The 12,618-nt window shown below is 40.8% G+C and overlaps 1 protein-coding gene across 1 annotated transcript in view; it reads right to left on the bottom strand.

Moving 5' to 3' along the window:
* Positions 1 to 12,618, bottom strand: part of LOC128661735 (ankyrin-3-like) — a 410,167-nt gene that overhangs the window by 40,834 nt on the left and 356,715 nt on the right.

The raw sequence follows: 12,618 nt of genomic DNA on the forward strand, positions 1-12,618 counted from the left end.
CATGTCATGTCGGTAAAGCTGTACCGCAAGCCTTTTAGCCTGTACCTCAACCTCAGTCCTGCACACATAAAAACATAATTTATGCTTACCTGATAAATTCCTTTCTTCTGTAGTGTGATCAGTCCACGGGTCATCATTACTTCTGGGATATTACTCCTCCCCAACAGGAAGTGCAAGAGGATTCACCCAGCAGAGCTGCACATAGCTCCTCCCCTCTACGTCACTCCCAGTCATTCGACCAAGGACCAACGAGAAAGGAAAAGCCAAGGGTGAAGTGGTGACTGGAGTATAAATTAAAAAATATTTACCTGCCTTAAAAACAGGGCGGGCCGTGGACTGATCACACTACAGAAGAAAGGAATTTATCAGGTAAGCATAAATTATGTTTTCTTCTGTTAAGTGTGATCAGTCCACGGGTCATCATTACTTCTGGGATACCAATACCAAAGCAAAAGTACACGGATGACGGGAGGGATAGGCAGGCTCTCTATACAGAAGGAACCACTGCCTGAAGAACCTTTCTCCCAAAAATAGCCTCCGATGAAGCAAAAGTGTCAAATTTGTAAAATTTGGAAAAAGTATGAAGCGAAGACCAAGTTGCAGCCTTGCAAATCTGCTCAACAGAGGCCTCATTCTTGAAGGCCCAAGTGGAAGCCACAGCTCTAGTAGAATGAGCTGTAATTCTTTCAGGAGGCTGCTGTCCAGCAGTCTCATAAGCTAAACGAATTATGCTACGAAGCCAAAAAGAAAGAGAGGTAGCAGAAGCTTTTTGACCTCTCCTCTGCCCAGAGTAAACGACAAACAGAGAAGACGTTTGTCGAAATTCCTTAGTTGCCTGTAAGTAAAATTTTAGAGCACGGACTACATCCAGGTTGTGCAGTAGACGTTCCTTCTTTGAAGAAGGATTTGGGCACAAGGAAGGAACAACAATCTCTTGATTGATATTCCTGTTAGTAACTACCTTAGGTAAGAACCCAGGTTTAGTACGCAGAACTACCTTATCCGAATGAAAAATCAAATAAGGAGAATCACAATGTAAGGCTGATAATTCAGAGACTCTTCGAGCCGAGGAAATAGCCATTAAAAATAGAACTTTCCAAGATAACAACTTTATATCAATGGAATAAAGGGGTTCAAACGGAACGCCCTGAAAAACATTAAGAACAAGGTTTAAACTCCATGGTGGAGCAACAGTTTTAAACACAGGCTTAATCCTGGCCAAAGCCTGACAAAAAGCCTGGACGTCAGGAACTTCTGACAGACGTTTGTGTAACAGAATGGACAGAGCTGAGATCTGTCCCTTTAATGAACTAGCAGATAAACCCTTTTCCAAACCCTCTTGTAGAAAAGACAATATCCTAGGAATCCTAACCTTACTCCAAGAGTAACCTTTGGATTCACACCAATATAGGTATTTACGCCATATCTTATGGTAAATCTTTCTGGTAACAGGCTTCCTAGCCTGTATTAAGGTATCAATAACTGACTCAGAAAACCCACGTCTTGATAAAATCAAGCGTTCAATTTCCCAGCAGTCAGCTTCAGAGAAGTTAGATTTTGATGTTTGAAGGGACCCTGTATCAGAAGGTCCTGTTTCAGAGGTAGAGACCAAGGTGGACAGGATGACATGTCCACCAGGTCTGCATACCAAGTCCTGCGTGGCCACGCAGGAGCTATTAGAATCACTGATGCTCTCTCTTGTTTGATTCTGGCAATCAATCGAGGAAGCATCGGGAAGGGTGGAAACACGTAAGCCATCCTGAAGTCCCAAGGTGCTGTCAGGGCATCTATCAGGACTGCTCCTGGATCCCTGGATCTGGACCCGTAACGAGGAAGCTTGGCGTTCTGTCGAGACGCCATGAGATCTATCTCTGGTTTGCCCCAACGTCGAAGTATTTGGGCAAAGACCTCCGGATGGAGTTCCCACTCCCCCGGATGAAAAGTCTGACGACTTAAGAAATCCGCCTCCCAGTTCTTCACTCCCGGGATGTGGATTGCTGACAGGTGGCAAGAGTGAGACTCTGCCCAGCGAATTATCTTTGATACTTCCATCATAGCTAGGGAGCTTCTTGTCCCTCCCTGATGGTTGATGTAAGCTACAGTCGTGATGTTGTCCGACTGAAACCTGATGAACCCCCGAGTTGTCAACTGGGGCCAAGCCAGGAGGGCATTGAGAACTGCTCTCAATTCCAGAATGTTTATTGGCAGGAGACTCTCCTCCTGACTCCATTGTCCCTGAGCTTTCAGAGAATTCCAGACGGCACCCCAACCTAGAAGGCTGGCGTCTGTTGTTACAATTGTCCAGTCTGGTCTGCTGAATGGCATCCCCCTGGACAGATGTGGCCGAGAAAGCCACCATAGAAGAGAATTTCTGGTCTCTTGATCCAGATTCAGAGAAGGGGATAAGTCTGAGTAATCCCCATTCCACTGACTTAGCATGCACAGTTGCAGTGGTCTGAGGTGTAAGCGTGCAAAGGGTACTATGTCCATTGCCGCTACCATTAAGCCGATTACCTCCATGCATTGAGCCACTGACGGGTGTTGAATGGAATGAAGGGTGCGGCAAGCACTTTGAAGTCTTGTTAGCCTGTCCTCTGTCAGGTAAATCTTCATTTCTACAGAATCTATAAGAGTCCCCAGGAAGGGAACTCTTGTGAGTGGAACGAGTGAACTTTTCTTTTCGTTCACCTTCCATCCATGTGACCTTAGAAATGCCAGTACTAACTCTGTATGAGACTTGGCAGTTTGAAAGCTTGAAGCTTGAATCAGAATGTCGTCTAGGTATGGAGCTACCGAGATTCCCCGCGGTCTTAGTACCGCCAGAAGAGCACCCAGAACCTTTGTGAAGATTCTTGGAGCTGTAGCCAATCCGAATGGAAGGGCCACAAACTGGTAATGCCTGTCTAGGAAGGCAAACCTTAGGTACTGGTAATGATCTTTGTGAATCGGTATGTGAAGGTAGGCATCCTTTAAATCTACAGTGGTCATGTACTGACCCTCTTGGATCATAGGTAAAATTGTCCGAATAGTCTCCATCTTGAACGATGGAACTCTTAGGAATTTGTTTAGGATCTTTAAGTCCAGGATTGGTCTGAAAGTTCCTTCTTTTTTGGGAACCACAAACAGATTTGAGTAAAACCCCCGTCCCTGTTCCGATCATGGAACAGGATGGATTACTCCCATTAACAAGAGCTCTTGTACGCAGCGTAGAAACGCCTCTTTCTTTGTCTGGATTGTTGACAACCTTGACAGATGAAATCTCTCTCTTGGAGGAGAGTATTTGAAGTCCAGAAGGTATCCCTGAGATATTATCTCTAGCGCCCAGGGATCCTGGACATCTCTTGCCCAAGCCTGGGCGAAGAGAGAAAGTCTGCCCCCCACTAGATCCGATCCCGGATCGGGGGCCCTCAATTCATGCTGTTTTAGGGGCAGCAGCAGGTTTCCTGGTCTGCTTGACCTTGTTCCAGGACTGGTTAGGTTTCCAGCCTTGTCTGTAGCGAGCAACGGCTCCTTCCTGTTTTGGTGCAGAGGAAGTTGATGCTGCTCCAGCTTTGAAATTATGAAAGGAACGAAAATTAGACTGTCTAGCCTTAGGTTTGGCTTTGTCCTGAGGCAGGGCATGGCCTTTACCTCCTGTAATGTCAGCGATAATCTCTTTCAACCCGGGCCCGAATAAGGTCTGCCCTTTGAAAGGTATATTAAGCAATTTAGACTTAGAAGTAACATCAGCTGACCAGGATTTTAGCCACAGCGCCCTGCGTGCCTGAATGGCGAATCCTGAATTCTTCGCTGTAAGTTTAGTAAGATGTACTACGGCCTCCGAAATGAATGAATTAGCTAGTTTAAGGACTCTAAGCCTGTCCGTAATGTCGTCCAGAGTAGCTGAACTAATGTTCTCTTCCAGAGACTCAATCCAGAATGCCGCTGCAGCCGTGATCGGCACAATGCATGCAAGGGGTTGCAATATAAAACCTTGTTGAACAAACATTTTCTTAAGGTAACCCTCTAATTTCTTATCCATTGGATCTGAAAAAGCACAGCTATCCTCCACCGGGATAGTGGTACGCTTAGCTAAAGTAGAAACTGCTCCCTCCACCTTAGGGACCGTTTGCCATAAGTCCCGTGTGGTGGCGTCTATTGGAAACATTTTTCTAAATATTGGAGGGGGTGAGAACGGCACACCGGGTCTATCCCACTCCTTAGTAACAATTTCAGTAAGTCTCTTAGGTATAGGAAAAACCTCAGTACTCGCCGGTACCGCAAAATATTTATCCAACCTACACATTTTCTCTGGTATTGCAACTGTGTTACAATCATTCAGAGCCGCTAACACCTCCCCTAGTAATACACGGAGGTTTTCCAGTTTAAATTTAAAATTTGAAATATCTGAATCCAGTCTGTTTGTATCAGAACCGTCACCCACAGAATGAAGTTCTCCGTCCTCATGTTCTGCCACCTGTGACGCAGTGTCTGACATGGCCCTAATATTATCAGCGCACTCTGTTCTCACCCCAGAGTGATCACGCTTACCTCTTAGTTCTGGTAATTTAGCCAAAACTTCAGTCATAACAGTAGCCATATCCTGTAATGTGATTTGTAATGGCCGCCCAGATGTACTCGGCGCTACAATATCACGCACCTCCCGATCGGGAGATGCAGGTACTGACACGTGAGGCGAGTTAGTCGGCATAACTCTCCCCTCGTTGTTTGGTGAAATTTGTTCAATTTGTACAGATTGACTTTTATTTAAAGTAGCATCAATACAGTTAGTACATAAATTTCTATTGGGCTCCACTTTGGCATTGCAACAAATGACACAGGTATCATCCTCTGAATCAGACATGTTTAACACACTAGCAAATAAACTTGCAACTTGGAATACAATTCAATTAGAATAATATTAAAAACGTACTGTGCCTTTAAGAAGCACAGAAAATCTATGACAGTTGAAAATTAATAAATTGAAAACAGTTATAGTGTAAACAACACAACTTTAGCAAAGGTTTAATCCCATTAGCAAAGATAACAAATTCTGAAAGCAGGAAACAAAATACAGAATAAACGTTTTTTATCTCAGTCAACTATAATTCTCACAGCTCTGCTGAGAGAAATTACCTCCCTCAAAATAAGTTTTGAAGACCCCTGAGCTCTGTAGAGATGAACCGGATCATGCAGGAAATACAATGAGCTGCTGACTGAAATATTTGATGCGTAGTAAAAGCGCCAAAAAACGGCCCCTCCCCCTCACACACAGCAGTGAGAGAGAACAGAAACTGTCAGAAAAAAGATTAAGCAACTGCCAAGTGGAAAAATAGTGCCCAAACATTTATTCACTCAGTACCTCAGCAAATGAAAACGATTTTACATTCCAGCAAAAACGTTAAACATAATTTTTAATTAATAAACAGCTTTATGTAATTCTAGTGAAGTACCATTCCCCAGAATACTGAAGTGTAAAGTATACATACATGACATTATATCGGTATGGCAGGATTTTCTCATCAATTCCATTGCCAGAAAATAAAAGCTGCTACATACCTCTATGCAGATTCATCTGCCCGCTGTCCCCTGATCTGAAGTTTACCTCTCCTCAGATGGCCGAGAAACAGCAATATGATCTTAACTACTCCGGCTAAAATCATAACAAAAACTCTGGTAGATTCTTCTTCAAACTCTGCCAGAGAGGTAATAACACACTCCTGTGCTATTTTAAAATAACAAACTTTTGATTGAAGATATAAAACTAAGTATAATCACCATAGTCCTCTCACACATCCTATCTAGTCGTTGGGTGCAAGAGAATGACTGGGAGTGACGTAGAGGGGAGGAGCTATGTGCAGCTCTGCTGGGTGAATCCTCTTGCACTTCCTGTTGGGGAGGAGTAATATCCCAGAAGTAATGATGACCCGTGGACTGATCACACTTAACAGAAGAAAATTATGTTTTTTCATGGGACTTCCATAGCGCTGCTATTACGAGTTTTGTGGTGAGGTTAAAAAACCTGCATTCCAGCCTAAAACGACAAGACCCGTTTCGCAATTTAAAAGCAGTAGTTATGAGTTTTACGCAACAAAACTGTAACATAAAACTCATAACTAAACTGCTACAAAGTACACTAAACACCCATAAACTACCTATTAAGCCCTAAACCGAAGCCCTCCCGCATCGCAAATACTATAATAGCCGTCCCGACATCGCCGCCACTCAAAATAAATATTAACCCTTATTCCACCGCTCCCCAACATAGTCGCCACTATAATAAAGTTATTAACCCCTAAACCACCGCACTACCGCATCGCAAACACTATTTAAATATTATTAACCCCTACAGTCCGCTCACATCGCCCCCCTGTACTAAAGTTATTAAGCCCTACACCGCCACCACTATAATAAACCTATTAACACCTAAACTGCAAGCCCCCCCCCAACGAAATATACTAAAGTAAACTAGTAACCCCTAAACATAACCCTAACCCTAACAGCCCCTAACTTTATATTAAAATTACAATTTCCCTAGCTTAAATTATATTAAAACTTACCTGTCAAAAATTAAACTAATATAATTATTAAACTAAAATTAAACAAACTAACAATTAAATAAAACTAAACTACACATTAAAAAAATCCTAACACTATAAAAATTACAACGTATCTAATTACAAAAAATAAAAAAATTACAAAAAATAACAAACACTAAATTACGAAAAATAACAAACGAAATTATCAAAAATAAAAAAAGAATTACACCTAATCTAATAGCCCTATCAAAATACAATAGCCCACCCCAAAAAAAAAACAACCCGTTGCCTACAATAAACTACCAATAGACTTCTCGCCGCCTGGATGAAGACTTCTCGCCACCTCGATGAAGATCGTTCAAGCGGGACTTCAAAAACTGTAAGTGGATCATCGGGGGTTAGGGTTTTTTTAAGGTTTTTTTGGGTGTTTTTTTTTGGTTTAGGGTTTGGGCAGCAAAAGAGCTAAATACCCGTTTAAGGGCAATGCCCATACAAATGCCCTTTTCAGGGCAATGGGCAGATTAGGTTTTACTTTATTTTTATTTTGTGGGTTTGGGGGGTGGGGGTTTGTATGCTGTTAGCGGGTGTTTATTTTGTAGCAAAAGAGCTGTTATCTTTAGGGCAATGCCCTACAAAAGGCCATTTTAAGGGCCCCCAAAAGGCCCTTTATAGGGCCCTTGGTAGTTTATTATAGATTAGTTTTTTTTTATTTTGGGGTGTTTTTTTTATTTTTTAAAGGGTATTAGAATAGGAATAATTTTTATTATTTTGTATAATTTTGTTTGTTATTTTTGTAATGGTAGGTTTTAGTGTAAGGCAGGTTAGGTTTTATTTCACAGGTAAGTTTGTATTTATTTAAACTAGGTAGTTAGTAAATAGTTAATAACTATTTACTAACAAGTCTACATAGTTAAAATAAATTCAAACTTACCTGTGAAATAAAAATAAAACCTAAGCTAGCTACAATATAACTATTAGTTATATTGTAGCTATCTTAGGTTTTATTTCACAGGTACGTATGTATTTAGTTTTAAATAGGAATTATTTAGTTAATAAGTGTAAATTTAATTTAGCTATATTTTAATTATGTTAAAGTTAGGGGGTGTTAGGGTTACGTTAGGGTTAGGGTTAGGCTTAGGGTTACGTTAGGGTTAGGCTTAGGTTTAGGGGTTAATAGTTTAATTTAGGTTGTTGCGATGTGGGGGGCTGGTGTTTAGGGGTTAATAGGTTTATTTAGTGGTAGTGCTGTGGGAGGCCAGAGGTTTAGGGGTTAATATCTTTATTTAGTTGTGGCAATGTAGGGGAGTTGCAGAATAGGGGTTAATAGATTTATTATAGTGTGGGCGATGTTGGGGTGCAGGGGAATAGCGGTTAATAACTTTATTATAGTGGCGGTGATATTGGGAGCGACAGGTTAGGGGTTAATAGCTTTATTTATGTGGCAGCGATATCCAGGTCGGCAGATTAGGGGTTAATAACATTATGTAGGGACAGCGATGTCGGTGGGGGGCAGATTAGGGGTGTTTAGACTCTGGGTTTATGTTAGGGTGTTAGGTTTAAAACGTTAGTTTTTTTTACCCATAGACATTAATGGAGCTTTTCTTTCCGCAATCGCAGGTGTTTTTTCTGACACAGCCTCCCCATTGATGTCTATGGGGAAAGCATGCATGAGCACGTCAAAACAGCGCTTGAATTGTGTGCGGTATGGAGCTTAAAAACACCATATCGCACCCACAAGCCGGCTGTTTGAAAACTTGTAATGGCTGCGCTATAGGGGGTTAAATAAAGCAACTTTTTAAAACAGAATATACAGATATGATTTAAGCTGACAATATACTGCATCAGAGACAAACTATAAATAACCATTAAATTACACCAGTGACAACCCTCCACTATAGAAAGCAGCTACAACAAACAAAAGAATGATAGATTAGCTCAATGCTGAGCTCACCACATTAAAGCCAGGGAAAAGAAAAGGATAAGTCACTCTCACATAGTAATCACACAACCACTACTTGGTCACTATGACCAAGAATGCATAAGCCACAGTAATCAAAGAAAAGGAGTCAGAATCTGCAATAAGATATATGGCTACCTATCTACACGAGAACCAATATACCACATATTCAGGAGATCAACACCATTTAAATAAAATATCAGTGGTTAACAATCCTGACCTGTGTAATAGAAATCCCAATGCTATATAATCAGCTGTAAATATATACATGACAATGGTGGGTACCGTTAATAGCCCAAACCATAATGTGCTGCAAACTCCCAATGTGATTATCAAACAAGTGGACCCAGCATTGACACTTCAAAAACCTACTCAAACCGATAAACAGTACATATTCATTTGTATCCCTATAGGGCAATGGACCCACATGTAGCCAATACTGGAAAAAAACGAATAGAAAATATAGCCATAGCACTAAACCACTTACCGTTATTAGTGCAAACAGCACTTCATGCACCAGCACTCAATGCCGGTGTCTTAAATTAAGATGTCTACCATAGGAATTTGACTACTGCGTCACTTCCGGTGACGTGTAGTCAGCTGCTGGAGGGTTGTGGCGCTCTCTGCTCATGTTTAAGGCACAATAAACAGCACTCACTGGAGGCCCAACCTCCTACAAACAGCTGTTTAAGGCAGAATAGGTGACAACTTACTTTAGAACACGGGTGTTCTAAAGTAAGTTGTCTACCGCGTAGGAATTGCTGCCTTATCGCTCTGTCCTTCTCTCCATAACACAGATTTTATTTTGCAATAGTTTTTAAATAGTTTTTACTTGCTGTATTTAGTTCCTTTTTCACCGTTGTATACCTTTATAGCAATATCTCAAATTAGTCAACGGTGTACCGTGCTGTATTTTTGTGTTTTCTGAATGATCATTTCCTAAAGCCTCTAATATAATCCTCAGACGTTTTTACCTCGTTATGATATTACTGTTACTGTACAACACACCAATTTGCTCTCACGGAACAACCACCAATCACATGGGGACTGTAACGGGAGTTTCGTTTCCAGGAGTTGTTATAAGGACTTCAGTATGAGCTAATTAGACATTGGTGGAAGCAAGAAGATAATTCATAACGAGGTAAAAACGTCTGAGGATTATATTGGAGGCTTTAGGAAATGATCATTCAGAAAACACAAAAATACAGCACGGTACACCGTTGACTAATTTGAGATATTGCTATAAAGGTATACAACGGTGAAAAAGGAACTAAATACAGCAAGTAAAAACTATTTCAAAATTATTGCAAGATAAAATCTGTGTTATGGAGAGAAGGACAGAGCGATCAGGCGGGAATTCCTACGCGGTAGACAACTTACTTTAGAGCACCGGTGTTCTAAACTAAGTTGTCACCTATTCTGCCTTAAACAGCTGTTTGTAGGAGGTTGGGCCTCTAGCGCATGAGCAGTGAGCGCCACAAACCTCCAGCAGCTGATTAAAGTCACCGGAAGTGACGTGGTAGTCACATTCCTACGCGGTAGACAACTTACTTTAGAACACTGGTGTTCTGTTAAGGGACCAAACTTTTCAAAAGAGCGAACCATGTCACTTCCTGTGACGTTTCATCAGCTGTTGCACTCATTTTGCCCCTAATACGCATGCGTGCCAGCATCATCACATACCTGGCCGCATACGTCACGGTGAAACTATTTAGACTTGTGAAATTCTGAAACCTTTCTATAGCGCATGCGTGGGCTTTTCTATCACAAATGGGGGGTTTATGGAACAATGTTTATTCAACACTGTATGTGAATTATGGTGTGAAACCGAAATAAATGTATACTTATTTAAATATATTTATTTATATATAACCTCAAACACATACAAACAAGAAGGCGTGCATTCAAAGCACTTCACTTTATGTTTAATTTAAAATACGACATGCAGTGGCGATAGCCGAGTGGCTGTTTGTCATGCAGGGACGAATAAACATCGTTCCATATTTGAGGTTATATATAAATAAATATTTTTAAATAAGTATACATTTATTTCTGTTTCACACCATAATTCACATACAGTGTTGAATAAACATTGTTCCATAAAACACCCCCATTTGTGATAGAAAAGCCCATGCATGCGCTATAGAAAGGTTTCAGAATTTCACAAGTCTAAAAAGTTTCACCGTGACGTATGCGGCCAGGTATGTGATGACGCTGGCACGCATGAGCATTAGGGGCAAAATTAGTGCAACAGCTGATGAAACGTCACAGGAAGTGACATGGTTCGCTCTTTTGAAAAGTTCGGTCCCTTAACAGAACATCAGACTCCCAGTGACAATATCGGAGATACTGGAAGTGGAAAGTGCAGTCAATAAATAGGGCAATCCCAAAAAGACTAGCCAATTAACGGGGCGCAATCAGGCACACCCACAGGCACGAAACTTAAGCGTGCACGCCATCCACACAGTCACCCTGGTGGAACGTTCTCCCTGTAGTGCACACATGAAAGATTTAATGACACAGATGTAATGACACAGGCAACAACAAGTGAAAGTGATATATTACTCAACTCCTCTATGGCATAATTATCGTCCCCATAGTAGCCTATAGCAAATAGAGTATCAGTGATCACAACTCAGAGTGCAATGCAGTGGCCCCGTATAACAAATAAAGACCTACACAGAAGCCAAGGAGACCCCAAAGATCACAGAGTGTTAATATTAAACAGGCCACCTATTCAACATGGGAAAGCTAACAGGGATAAGATACAGCCACAGTCATAACTACAGACCAATCACCGTATCAGTGCAGTCAGCACTCACTGCAACATTACTCAGTGTCAAACACACGCTGAAAATATTAAGGATACCAGACGTGTATAGAACAAATACATAAGACCCTAACGTATCATACGGGTGCATTAAATCACACCCCTGCACATGGAGGTTGAGTATGCACCTCACCCGCACTATCTTCCTGGTAAAAATTCCATCATAGTGCGCATTTTTATAATCCACAAAGAATGAATTACAGGTATAAGTGTACACTATAATTAATCACCGAGGGGAAACCAAATTGTCCACAATATAGAGAAAAAAAATTTACACAAACACATTATCACCATTTATGGAACAGGGGCTAAGGCTGATCACCGCAGTAACATAACAAAGTGGACATCTAGCCTCCCTTCAGTCACTAGCGGGGGCTATCCCCTGCTATCTCACCTGGGGGAGACCACATAAACATCAAACACCATAGATCACCTAATGGGTGTACAGATGGGGTTCAACACAAGATCAAAGCATACTTAAATATGTCAGCAATAAAGCATCAACCAGTAGCATGCCCACTACACAAAAGTGATACAACAGCTATCATCTGAGAGGACAAATGAGTCATAAATGGAAGCAACAGGTCACCCATAGCTATCAGTGACCAACGTATATAAAAAAAAGAAGGGGACACGATGGACCAAACAATGACACAAATTGTGCCTTAACCAGGGCCACAACCAATGCTCAAACATGATACTAGTAGAAAGGACAAATGTACAAAGATAGAAAGCAGAGATGCACCATGGAGTATGAGTGACTATCGAAACACATAATACATGATTAGAGCCGGATAATCACAGTAGTATATATATATATATATATATATATAGTGCTGAATTCCCTCTCTTTTTTTGTAGGATCTGATATATTTATATATTATAATGTTCTCACTCCTTTTTTGTTTATCATCTTAGTAAATAGTATTAATATAAAACAAATGTGCCAGTGCCCAAAGTGTGTCCCTAGTTAACTTCTTGAGAGTTTTAGTTTACACAGTGATTTAATTTTTCTGACTAAATAACATGACGAGGATCTTTAATATGATGACAGTTAGCTAAATTCTAAATTAAATGGACATACAGTTTCTGTATTAAACAAATCAAATACAACAACTTGTTATGGAAATGGCAGAACTTCACCAACTAGCTGGTAATTGGTGGCTACACATTAGTTGATCAGAAGTGTTCTGCTAGGTTACAGTAGTGCATCGCTGGAGCTGACTTTACCTATGTGTTTAACCCATTTGGAGGATTAAGAGGTTAAACACATTATTATATGCAAGAAAAAGTGTAATTATTAAAGTTTTAAC

Source organism: Bombina bombina, chromosome 5 (assembly GCF_027579735.1).
Source record: "Bombina bombina isolate aBomBom1 chromosome 5, aBomBom1.pri, whole genome shotgun sequence".
Classification (NCBI taxonomy): domain Eukaryota; kingdom Metazoa; phylum Chordata; class Amphibia; order Anura; family Bombinatoridae; genus Bombina; species Bombina bombina.